Here is a 13,833-nt window from a genome sequence, read left to right on the forward strand (position 1 = left end):
AAAACGAAACAAACATTTACCTCTTAAGAAATAATAATAATAATAATAATAGCATGCACTTTATGAATTTTACTCCCATTTTTTCAAAATATATAGCACAATTGCGTCCCAGGAACATCTCTCAAAATACCGAGCCCAAGAAGGTCCGGGAGCCATCAAGAGGATGCACCAAGCAAGAAGACAACGACGTTAATCGACCTCTTAGGAAACTCACAATTTTTTTGTGGATGCAGGTTTTACCTTTTACAGGACAGCATATACACCACCAACCAGCTTACTCACAGCAAAAGCGAAAGGCGAAAGCCCAAACAGAGGAGAGACATCAAAAGGGTCACAACAGAAATGGGTAATAAAGACGCATCTGAGCGAAAGGGTCACACAAAAAGTGAACAACAAAGATGTATCAAACCAAGAGGGTCACAACTGACAAGCACAAAAAGGGCATATCTAACCACAAAGGTCAATAGCCAATACAACGGGCGAAAGAAAGATTATCCAGCCACAAGGGCCATAATTGTCATATGCATGCTGAAAGGGCCATCCATTTATTTTGCCAAGAGGGCCATTCATTTATTTTTTCCAAGAGGGCAATTCATCTAAATTTCCACAAGAATATTTGCATATTGTCAAAATCCAGGAAAGAGGCACACAACCTCCCAAAAAGGAGTCAGTTGCTAAACCAGATCCAAACAAATTGCAGAGCAAATATGGAACTTTTTCTTTTGCAGCCAGTCAAGATAGGGTGCCCATGAGAGTCAAGCTCTTCGGCCAGGATTTGGCGGCCATCCAATCTCAGACTCAGCCACAACTTGTCTTGTTTTTGTCCCTTTCCACCAAAAACTGCAACCGGTCGGATACACACCGGGAAGTCTGAAGATGTTCCCGCATAAGGGATACACTCTTCTCCAGCATATGTAGGCAAACTCAAGCCTCGAGAGTCGGTCACATCCTAACAAGTCTTCTGGGGAAATCTAATCACAATATTGGGATCCCCGGAGAGTTTCTCCCAAATCACTTTAAGGTCATTAGTTGAGTCGAACTACAAACAGCCCGAATTTTCATATGACATGAGATATGTAGGAAACCCAGAAACTAGGGTCCGGCCATATATGTGAAAACTGCATAAAGACAGGGTAAAAGGAGCCTTGTCAGTCAAAAATTAGGGTTAGTCAAATTTCATTGCTCAGGAATAGTCCCGCCATCCCCGAACACCGAAGGGGCAGTTGTCGACACCTAATGTTTGACCTCCCATAATTTATTTTAATCACTCAGAGTCCCCTGGTAATAAATAAATGAGCTGAGCATTTTGAAAGCCTTAAATGATTTTTATAAATTGTCCAGGTCAATATTTCTTTCCCTTAAATTAATAAAGGGGATTTTCATGCATTATAAATTTATTTAGAAATTAATGAGTATTTTAATGACCTTTTATGAGATTTTGTTAAATTTAATTGAAAAACAGAAGGTCTTCATTTATTTAATTATTTAAAATTATCAAAATTTTGCAAACACTTCATTCTCTTTTTAATCTTTGAAAGATTGAGTAATTTAAATAATTTAAGTAATTAACTATTTAACCTTTTAAACTTCTGATTTTTATATAATCTGCATGATTTGTCAAAAATAGGCATAATTGCCCAAAAATGTTTTAATTAGGCTAATTAATTAATTAAGTGATAATTACTGCAAAATTGATCCTTTTTATATAAATATATATTTTGTCTTGGCCATAATTAAATTATCCAGCTCATGATTTATAGAAATTAGAGTTATTTTGCAAAATCATCCTGTTAATGTTTCATTTGAAATAACTAGTTTAATTAATTTCAAAATTGCTAATTAGGCCAAGCAAGGCCATAATTGAAATAATTATGCTGGGTTAATTAATTAAGGCCATAGGCCCATTAATAATTTGATCGATCCTTTTTAATTATTTTAATAAAACAATTACGGCCTAATTTTGTCCCATAATTAAAACTTCTTCAATTTTTATATTTTTTCTAATTACTTGTTTTTATGTACTAGATACACATATGTGTGTGTGTGTGTGTGTGTCTATATATATATATATATATATATATAGACACACACACACACACACTTGGTGTATACATATACACTTAGGCCCTTTTAATTAATATTCAATTAATATTCAACATTTCGGACCGAGTCCAACCCAAGACCCGGCTGAGACCCGGCCCAATTCCTTTTAAACGAATAATAGGTATACCCCCACCCCATCCTTATTTCATTTTATCCTTTTCAAATTAAACCCACCCCCTACACGCTTTCTCTCTCTCTCTCTCTCTCTCTCTCTTCCACTTTCATGAAACCCTAGTAGCCGCCTTCGCTTTCCTCACGTCTCTCATGCCAAAAATGGCAAATTTGCATACCTGGGCTGATATGCACAACATTTGCATGCTTATTGTGGTGAAAGTGCTAAAGTTTTACACGTTTTCATGTTCTTTCTACCCGAATATGGTAAAAATCTTTGCTTTACTCTATTGTTTTCAAATTTTTAGTCAAAATCATCTTTATCTTTTGCTTTTAAGTTTTTTTTCGCTGGTATTTGTTATTGGTCCATATTCGTTGGGTCAAATCGACCCAAGAGGGTAAGATTTGACCATGTATTGGCTCGTTTATGATCTAGATCGTTGATTTGTTGGCTAATTTTTTTAGATTGTAAGGAAAAAGGTTTTGTCCCACATTGATTGTTGTTGATTTCGTTTGAACTTTGGGGTTCTATAAATAGAACCCCAGCCTTTGCACAAAACAAGTCTTTTTGGAGAGAAAAAATTGGAAAACTGAGAAAAATAGCAAGGAAAATATATATAGAGGAAAAAAAATTGAAAAAAAGGAAGTGGAAAAACTCAGATTTTTCAGAAAACTTCCTAGTGAAAAGAATTTTGATAAAACCTAGACTAAGTAGTTGGGGTTTTAGTTAAAATATTTTGTTCTTACTTTTTCTTTCTTCGTATGCGGCTGGGGTTGCTGAGATTTGGAAGCACAGAGGATCCCAAATCCATTCTTTTCTTGGCTGCGCATTTAAAAGGTAAACCTTGATTTAGTTTATTTCATTTTGTATTTAGTATTTAACATCCTGCCTAGTAAATAAATATTTGTAGGTTAGTTATGCTCATATGTTCATGTGCTGAATATGTCCTGCTTGACTCTGTTCTTAATGTGTGATTCATTTGATAAGAACATGATAAGAATGGAGGAAAATATCATTGTGAAGTTCATTCAAGAAGTAGACTATTGAAGTGCTTTTAGTCTTGTCTGTTCGTGTGGTCTTGAGGTTCTGTGTTCATCATAAAGAGGTGTGTGTGAGGTGTTGTGAAGGTGTTTTTCCCTTTCCCTTGCCTTGTTCTTGAATATTGTTGTTAGTTCACTGAGCATGATCTTAAGTAGAGTAAGTATAATAAGTTCAACTTAGTATTTTTTTCTTAAAAAAAAAAGGAAGGTGAGACAGTTTGTGTGTAATATAGTTGAACATGGTTGATTTGTTGGTAGTGTGTGCTTGTGATTACAGTTAAATCTCCCTATTTTGCTAGTCAGTCATGAATTGCCCTATTTGTGAAGTGAGGTCTGTTGTCAAAGTCTCAACTGGGTTGTTTGAATTTGATAAGTTGTTTTTGGATTTGGTTCCTGACATGCTCCATTTTCTTCTGGAAAATGATTAAACAAAGGAAAATTTAGATAAATAATGAATCTGTTGTGCTGAACTTCTGAATAAAATAGTGAGATGTCTCACTGCTTCTTTTCTCTTAAATAATCTTGCACTTAGAATAAATTAAGACAAAATAAGCCAATTGTTTGTTTATTGTCTAATATTAGAACAAAGGTGAAGCAGGTTCATGCCTTAGGTCTATAGCTTGATTGTTTGTTCATGGCTGTAACTATGCTTGTGTCATCACCTAATGTAGATTATGCATAACCACCTATGACTTATGACAAGTGTATGTTAATTGTCCATGACTCATAGCAGAATCCTAGAACTATCCTGTTCATGACACCTAAATGTGAACCCTGTTTTCATTTTTGATCCGCTTAAGGCTGTTTTATCTTGATGAAATTTGTTGCTTGTGCACATTGTGTTCACAACTTGTCTTGATAGTCTATACCACAAGTTCTTACCTAGTAGTAGTTTACCTCCCTAAATGTGTAGAATCTGATGAAAAAGGAAAAGTAAAAAAGTGAGAGAAGTGATAGAAACCATAAGATCAAGTCTTCATTTAAGGTTAACAAGAGTTGATCTAGTTGCTAAATGATTAATAGGCTAACTATCAACCTTGCCACCTAGTCATATTGAAACTAAAAAGGTATAACATAAAAAATAAAATGAAAATGATGTCTAAAGAAGAGGGTTGTTCTCTTGTTTGTGATTCCTTTTGCTGACACTGCCCTTATTAATTGGTTTTACCTTAAAGGGTGAAGTAATCTATTATGAAAAGCAATGGACTGATATATCATGCTCTTGTATTTTATTATCCTCACCCATGTATGAGTCTTAATTTGGTATGGTATCATGAATGTTCAAATTTTATGAGTCTAAGTATTGAAAGAAGAGTGAAAAGAACCAACCTGACTTTGATTTGCTCAAATCCTGAACAATTTAGAGATTAAGGCTTTACCTTGGGACATGAATATTCTCTTTGTTCTCCTATGTTTATAAGTAATTGATATAGTCATTAAAATCCCTTTGTTTGCAAACTGCCTAGGCGTAAAAATAGGTACAGATAGAAAGAAAATTCCTCATGATAATAAGCCAAGTAAAAAAGGAGTATGAAGGAATGAAATAGAAGAAAGCAGTATTTGAGAACTAAAAAGGGCAAAACAACTTGTCTATTGATCTATAAACTACCTAGGCTCATCTGGTGTGTGATTGGGAAATGAGGGTAATAAAAGGTCATGATTATATGGTTTGAGGTTGAAAGCCACTTGGCTAGATGGGGAAGGTCTTTTAAAGACACCTTAGGAGAGGATTGAGAAAAGGTCAAGCATGGCTTGACCCATAGTATCTTTCTCCCAAATAAAAGGTTGTCATGGCATCCCTCTCAAGTATATGGGGTATAGACTCTTACCCTTTGCACTTTGGGATCATCTTTTCATTCTGTTAAGGTTGTTGAGTCTTAAAAGGTGGAATTGTTTATACACTTGTAATGGACTGCTGGAACTGATTTAGCTTGATTTGTTGTGTCTGTCTTAATATGCCTTAAGGAAATATTTGGATTAGTTGGAGACTGTGATTAAAATGGAAAAGGAAAAACTGCTTTCTTAAGGGACACTACTTGTTTTGGTAAATGAGATGGAAAAGTCCTTTCCCCTTTGTGAAAAAGGACATAGTGGTATATGACAGAACCTTTAGCAACTAGTTATGTTAGGTTTATGATTTGGACCCTACGTAGATTTTGTGTGTATTATTGTGATTTCAACCTGTGTTTTCTGAAAAGTGGTTTGTTTCTCCCTTTCACCCTAAGTCCTAATAAGTGACTCTTTTAAAAGGTAAGAAAGTCAATGGTCCTGTTTTTAGTCAGGATAGCAATGTAGGTTGATGGGGGGTATATTTGACCCTTCTTCTCTGTGGTTCTTTAAACAGTAAATCATGATTTCTTTTCATTTCTTTCTTTGAACTGAGTCATGAGTCCATTAATATAGAAGGCCAGCAATAGATAATGTTGGCCCTACTCTAGTCATGTTTGAATGAAGCTGTTTTCCTCCTGTGCAACACATTAAGTTAGAAATATGTGATACTTATTCAAATTTTAAAGAAGAGATGAAGATTAAGAATAAGGTTATAGCTAACATTAAGTGCATCCCTTAAGTTAATTTAAACTTTCCTGCAAATAAGATAGAATTAAGAGTAAAGGTTAGGACCCCTAGACTAAAAAGAATGTGGAATCCCTGTGCATTTTGAGACTGTGACCTTCCTACTTGCTTAAATCATGTAAAAGGGTGTAACTGATTGTGTCTACGATTTATATACTCTATATGGGAACATGAAGCTTAAAAGGTTCTGGGCAGTTGGTTCTATAGACAGTTCTAGCTTGGTTTCCATCATTGCTTATGTCTTGAATTGGATTCTGTGAGAAAATAACTTGGTATCACACCAATAAAGGACCTTGGTTTGTGCCTACTTGTCTTTGGCTGTGCTATAGCTGTTAAGATTATAACTTGTATCTACATATTTATTTTTGCCTTTACAAGAGGAATCATTTAGACTTGGAATATAATGTCTTGAAGATAACAAAGTATTCACTTGAATTGTCCATAAAATGTCTAGAACCATTTGAGAGTTATGCTTATATGGTTACAGGTATACTTTATGTAAACTAATCCTGTTGTGATGACACTGTGCTTAGAGAATGATTTTTCCTTTGTGTTCTTATACTTTATCACATCTGCCTGATTCCATGTTGTTCAGAACTGCATTTGACTGATATGTTGTGGTTTGTTTGGTTTAAGTTTAGTTTAGGCTATGCTGTGCCCATATAGATTACATTCATTTTCATGCTCAAGTCATGTTTTTCTCTACTGGTCTCATTTATTCTTGTTGGCTGATGGCTGTTCCATATACATATATATTAGGCATATCTTATTTACTCTGAACCATGTGTGGGTGTATGTGAATCTGTGTCTTCCCTGTTTATTGGTTGAGAGGCAGTTTAGGTAAAAAGGGGTCTAGTTTGAACCCTTCCCTGGTAACCAGCCATGCCGGAGGTTCATGAACCCTCTTGGAACTTGTGCGGCATCAGGATTAAAAGGGGGTGATGACTTGGCCTTCCACCGCCTAGTTTGGGATGTTGAGTTTGAGGACATGGAAACACATATGCCTCACATGGTCTCTTGAATAAATATGATATACCATTTATATATGTTGTATGTATATAATGGGATTTATAAAATAGTAGTATACTTTGTATATTATGTGTACATATCATATGTATGATAGGAACAGTAAATATAAACTAACCGAGGTCTTTTGCTTTTCCCCTCTCTACTGCATGGCCATTCGGGCCGAGGTTAAGCCACGTTATTGGGCTTTTAGCCCAATAGGGAAAATTTCCTTCAAATGTATTCGGGTCCAAAAGGAAGAAAGGGAAGCTAATATAATGGTAAAATTAACAAAATGACTACCTTTTGGTAGTTTCCTATCATTTATAGCTACCTTTTAAAAATTACCATTTGTAGCTATGTTTTCCCAAATTAATGTATTTTTTCGGATGTATTTGATGCTTATAAATACATAGTAACACAGTAAAAAATAAAACATATCCATTGATTTAAGGCCATAACGCTGGGATCAATTAATTAGTTATTAATTGGTATTTTTTACCATACCCTTCCACAAAATCAGATTTTAGATTACCTTTCCATAACCATTTTCTATTCCTCCATCCAATCTTCAACATTCAAACAGAAAAAATCAAAAATTTAAAATTTGAAAACTTTCAACAGTCAATATATTTGAAGTTTTCAATATTGATTTCGTTTTTGATTTACCCATGTATTTGATAGCATAACTAATGTATTTGAAGTTTCAATCAAACCCCATGTATTTTATATTAAATCTCATGTATTGGTGTGATTAACAATTTGCATCACCCATGTATTTTAGCGGTAATGTATTTGAAGTTTTCAATATTGATTTCGTTTTGATTCACACATGTATTTGATAGCATAACCAATGTATTTGAAGTTACCAATCAAACCCCATATATTTTTATATTAAATCTCATGTATTTGTGTGAGTAACAATTTGCATCACACATGTATTTGATGGATTAATTTGAACAAAAAACACAAATATATAGAAAACTTACAATGTATTTTCGTCACTCATATATTTGAAACTAGATGAACTGATGAAATTAATTTGAACAAAATACACAAAAATATAGAAAAACTTACATAAATACACCACCAACCACAAACAATTGGTAGCTATATCATAGAACATACACAAATACATATATTTTTCATCTTCTCAAAACCCTAAAAAACCCTAGACCACCAAAAAAACCCTAGCCACAGAGCAAATGCAACTCGGTCCAAATTTATGGGCACTGGTCCATAACCCAAAAGTCTTGGCATTTACAGCTACAACTTGCCCACAATGGGAGATAAGCCGTCAACCATAATGAATGACCATTCTAGTTGGAACATCATTCACATAAAAAAAAATGGAAAGGTTAATTGCCTTCTTATGTTTAATTTGTCCACAAAGCTTGAAATCATGGAAACCAAAAAAAATTGAGAGAGGGGCGGCCGCCACCCGTCGTGGTGGTGGTTGATAGAAGGAGAGAGAATTTTTTAGGGATTTGAGAAATGAAAAATCTGAAATGGGTAGTGAGTGAGAATAGAAAATGTCAAAAATTTATGAAAAATGAGAGAGAATGATAATGTATATTAAGTGATTAATATTGTTACCATTAAAAGGGGGATATAAGATTGGGAGTGCTAAATTTTAGGTGTATTTGTGCACCAGTAACTGAAAATTACTGTGTAGCTATATTAGTTAAATTCAAAAAGTATTTAGTTATTATTAGTAATTAAAACAGAAGGTAGTTAATATCACTAATTATGTACTAAAAGTAGCTATAACACGTAATTTTTCCTAATATAATTGAAGGCCCAATCATGGGTAAAAATGATATGAAGGCCCAGCCATGGGTGAAAATAGTTGGGGTTTGGTACACCCCATTTTATTTTCTTTTATTTCATCACATTTCTGCTATCTTTGGCTTGATTGTATTGTGCTTGTTATTTGTAAACCCACAAATATTATTAGAATCTTTATTATGAATTAGGCATCCTAGGCAAACGGTACATATGCCGTTTACATTGACTTTAGCACCTAAAAACCTTTTTTTCTAAAACCTTGAGAATGCGTACTGATTTAAAGATTTAAAAAAATGGGAGGCAACTGTTGTAGTTTTAATAAGTAATAAACTGAAAATATTTTGGGAACACAAAAATGGTATAACAGCTTGCGAAAATTTAGAGGATAAATAGATTAGGCAAAAAAGCTTCTTTCTTAAAAACTATTGAAAGTGTGTCTTTTCTGGTTTTTGGGTTTGGTAAAAAGTTTTGATATTACTGGGCCATAGCCCACTTGCCTTTTTCTCAAGAAAACAAATGCTCATTGAACTGTTTTTTGGGCTAGAGCCCATTCGGTCTGGTATTTGAAAACAAATCATGAAGGTCTCTTTTGGACTAAAATCCCATTTGATTTTACATAAATCTGTGGTCAAATGAACGTGGGTAGGGCCTATGTTTTAAATGATTAGAAATAGGGTGTGTTTGGGCCAGAGCCCATACAACTTGGGTTTGTTTTAGAAACCCAAATAAAAATTGCTTCTTTGGGTTAAAACCCACTTGGTCTTTTCTAAATAATAAAATCACGGTCAATATTTTTCTGGGCTAAGACTCATGATTTCAACAAATAAGAAAAACATTTTGCTAAAACAGAACTGATTTTGAAATGAAGCTCTTATTTCTTAAATAAAATTGGGACTTTGTTAAAATAGATATATGCAACAAGTACGTTTTAAAGGAGTATATGCAAGATTTTAGACCATGAGTACATTCATTTTTCTTTTAAAAAACCAATTGCGCAAAACGTATAAAGTGTTCTTTTCTTAAAAAATCAAAATCGTCCAAATTATGCCTAAATATAAAAAAAAATTAGGTATGGATATTTTGAAAGTGTATTAAACAGATTAACCCGGTCCACGTGTGAGTAAAGCATGAATAAAACTTGGTCACCCAAATCCAAAAAAATGAACTTTCTATCTATTCCTATAAGGAAAACTGCTATCGTTATATATAAAAGGAACTAATTATACCCGGATATCATAAATCCGAACCTAAATACCCTACATATCAAGGGAATATATTCAACTATTTAAAAAAAATATGCAACATGACAAATCTTTTGCGGGAAATAAACACTAAATAAACAGTTCATGCAAATAATCACACATTGGAACTCGAAGGTCAACCGTATAGTACGGATCCTTAATACTAAGGTGCCTAACACCTTTCCTAGGGGATCACCAGAATCCTTACCTAGAACTTTGGATTAAGAAGGATTTTTCACGGCGTATGAATAAACCCTTCAAAACGGGTTTTCCTAATTTCCTAAAAATTAGGTGGTGACTCTTTTAAAACAAAGTCCGAAAGAGCACTAATGAGTTCGGAGTAGCTTTTTCGAGCGCTAACTCGACCCGCGAAAATGCGAACCGTAACAGCGCCTATGGGCATAGATGATGATGATCATATAGATGTGCATTTAACTCTTGGACTCATGCCCTTACAGCTTGTGACATTCATGAGTTATCTTTCGTGGTCCATCTAGATATTACTATGAGAAGCATGTTAAGAGGTGCTCGATAGGATAACTCCGAATACCCGTCATGGCCCTTCGGTTGAGTCGTGACAGCAGGACATTCTGAACATATATCCACAATTTTTTTAAGGTTGACAATTAAACCAAATAAATCCAAAGGCAAGGAGAATCATGAGGGTTGAAACTCTCAAACAAGTGTTTGAAAATGGATGAGACATTGATGAAACTATGGCCTATTTAGATAAGTGAAAACGACAGAGGTAAAAGCAATTATGTTTATGTTCAGTTTGTTGAAGGCAGAGTAAGTTGTAACAGAGATTAGTTAGAAAGGGGTTTCAATGGACTGTATCTTCAAGAATTGTAGGTAGAATACTAATAGACACATTTTATAAGCCATTGACAGACTTTGAGGCAAAAAAAAAAATTAAAAAATAAATAAATCAAAGGCCATATCACTAAGATGAACAAAGAGGTGACACATATGTGAGACCAACCAAATCCCCAGTACTAGAGCATGAACTTTACCATTAAGGCATGGAAATATTCACAAGACATTCTAGTAAGAATATCAAACACTTTATTGAATCTTGGGTCCTTTAACAGATCATATTATGATCCAAAGAAGTTTCAATGCATATGTACATTGTTTCAGGTATACTCTCAGTGCGTTCTCCCAAGAATTTTGAACTAATAGATCATGAATTTACATATTCATATTTGTATGTTGAGTCGTTCGATTTACGTTGGTATTTATAGTCTTTATTTTGTAAATGGATGGGTCACCCGGTACCCCATTTTGCATGTGATTGATGGTATGGCGTCGCCCGAAACTCCCTACTATATGTTGGTTTATAAATTATGATTGTTGGGTGTTGTTGTTAGCGGTTTTGAGACAGGTATATAAATGGCATTAGTCCTAATTATAGGGGAAGCTCCGTCAAAATTTCGGTAGGACTAAGAGACTTGTTAAGATGATTAAGGTTTGTCAATGCATCCCTCTTTGACCGTGCGTAGAGCTTTTCTTATGTTTGAGGACAAACGTTATTTTAAGAGGGGGAGAATGTAACCCAGTATATTCCAAGTGAATTTTAGAGTTACTTAATTATAGCTTACTAGTTTTATCGAGTTTCATATCGTGGCGAGTACTAATTATATCCATATAACATGTGTGTATATTTTAAAAATATTATTTATATGATATAATAAATGAGATGGTGAATTAGTTAAGAGTGTATTAGTGGGTCAGGCCCACTACTTCACTACTGATCACGTCTTTAGGTTAATGTGAAGACACAGAAAGACCATTCTTCTATTTTTCACCTTAAAAATAAAGGGAAAAAAATATAGAAAAGAGAACGACATAGGGCAGTTCTCGTTGTTGCTCTAAAGAACCATTGCAGTGAAGATTCTCTTGAGTTAAATATAATTATTCAGGTACGTTTATTACTACTTTTAGTATGAAAGCTATTGCAACAAAAGAATGAAGAGAAGGTCTAATGATCACCTAATGACTAGGGAGAGCAATGATCATAGCAATGATGACTAGTTGTAGTGGTAGGATTGGATATAAGACAAAATAGGTACTCAAGGTGTGAAATTACTCTACAGCAACTTCTCAAATTGTTTCAACCCCCGTCACTGTATCGTTTTCATTTTTTCTTTTCTTTTGTTTTAGTTTCTTTCATTTCTTTAGTTACACACTATGATTATTATTTGGGACTATAACATATTTGTATAACTGTTTACTAAGAGATTGATATTCAATTTCTACTTTTTAAAAGAATCAGGGAATCAAGGTATAAAATGTTGAGATTTAGTTCTAACCTAAAATTATAGAATTAGTTTCACTAGACTAATTTGGACCCATTATTTATGGTATTGAATAGATTGAGGTTATTGGAGATCATTTGAAGAGATTTTGGTGTTTCAAGAGAGATTTGCGTTTCGATTATAAGGCAAGTGAGACTTAAAATCTTAGCTTACTTGCTTTTCATAAAAAGCATATGGTTTGCGTTGTATGTATGCATTTAAAACCATTTAGTTCGTGTGAGTGGGCAAGCATGGTCTAAATTGGATTATTTTCAAGTGTCTAAAGTAATGACCGTATGAGTCCTTTAGCGTAATTAAATAGATAATTGCTAGATATGTAGAGTTTTAAATTGGTATTGATTGGATGTTTGTTCCACTTTATCATATCTTCAGAGGGGTATACTTCGACAGGCCCTATTGGGTTCGGTCAGAGGTAGATGCCAGAATTATAAGTGACCCGGGTAAGATGTGGGTAAATAATGCCCACTCCGGAAGACGGGGTAAGATATGGACAAATATGTACCGTGTCTAGATTCAGATTCAGTGTATTTCATGTCTTGCTTGTTTATGCTTCATGATTCCAGTTTCAGCTTCAGTGTTTGCATGTATTTAATATACTTGTACTATTTAAGTGCTTTATGCATTATCAGGGATTCAAAGACTTTCCCCAAGGGTAAGCTGAGAGTGTCGATGATCTTGCTAAGTCTTTTAGACTCACGCTTGTTGATGTTTGTATGTGTGCAGGTGTGGTTAACGGCGACCAGGTAGTCGGTTGTTGATCATTCCAGCCTTCTTAAGTCTAGTTCAGTCGAGGTGAGCCACCATTAGATCATGGCGGCCTCTTCTTCGTTAGTTGACTTAGTAGTATTCCGAGCTATGTCTTTCTTTTGTATTCAGACTAGTAGTTCCATGATTTAGACATTTTATGGGATTTATTGGCAGACTCAGTATTTGTAGTTCGCTTTCGCACTTTTCTTTATATTATGAGACATGTAGTATTATTCATTTTATTCGTTAATTTTCGCATGATTAGCTTAGAGGGTTCGCCTTATGGGTAGAAGCTCGTAAGGTGCCCTGTTACAGCTTGAGTGTCAGATTTGGATCGTGACAATCTTGCCCCAAATACCAGCAGAAGAGCACATGTGAGATACATTCATCTTCAACATTACATAAGGGACATGACAAGACTCCACCGGGAGCGGCTAAACACAATTAGTGGCGTAAAACCAAATCTGACTTTGAAGCCTGCATTTTTTCTCTTAAAAAACATTTGTATATATTTATTTTTGAAGTTTATTTTCCTAACTTTTTAAGACGAATTTTTAAATAATTTTTTAGCATCAATTTCTTTAATAATTATTTTTCAATTGATAATATAGCTAATCTATCTTATTGTTGATCCTAGGTGAGATATTATCAATTTTAATTTTGGCATACCTCTTTCCGCATATGCAAAGGCTACAAAAACTGTTAACATTTTCTAAAGCAATATAGACATTATAATACAGTAATTTTATCTGATTGAGCATATCGATTAAAGTATTGTCTTCTAATTGCAATATTTTCCTTAACACTTTTTATCTGGAAAGTAAGTTTATACCATCAATATCAAAGGAATTACTACTATGTTTTAAAATTAGAGGTTATGGATTTTTTTTTCTTTTTTGAGATTC

General features: G+C 34.1%; 1 long non-coding RNA gene across 1 annotated transcript; it reads left to right on the forward strand.

The window, feature by feature from the left end:
• Window positions 1–2,251: 2,251 nt before the first annotated feature.
• LOC132639189 (uncharacterized) lies at window positions 2,252–13,165 on the forward strand. The gene is made up of 3 exons (XR_009582090.1): window positions 2,252–2,481; window positions 2,997–3,052; window positions 12,905–13,165. It is a non-coding gene; the product is annotated as an uncharacterized LOC132639189 (long non-coding RNA).
• Window positions 13,166–13,833: the final 668 nt, after the last annotated feature.

The sequence above is a fragment of the Lycium barbarum genome, chromosome 1 (assembly GCF_019175385.1).
Source record: "Lycium barbarum isolate Lr01 chromosome 1, ASM1917538v2, whole genome shotgun sequence".
NCBI lineage: Eukaryota > Viridiplantae > Streptophyta > Magnoliopsida > Solanales > Solanaceae > Lycium > Lycium barbarum.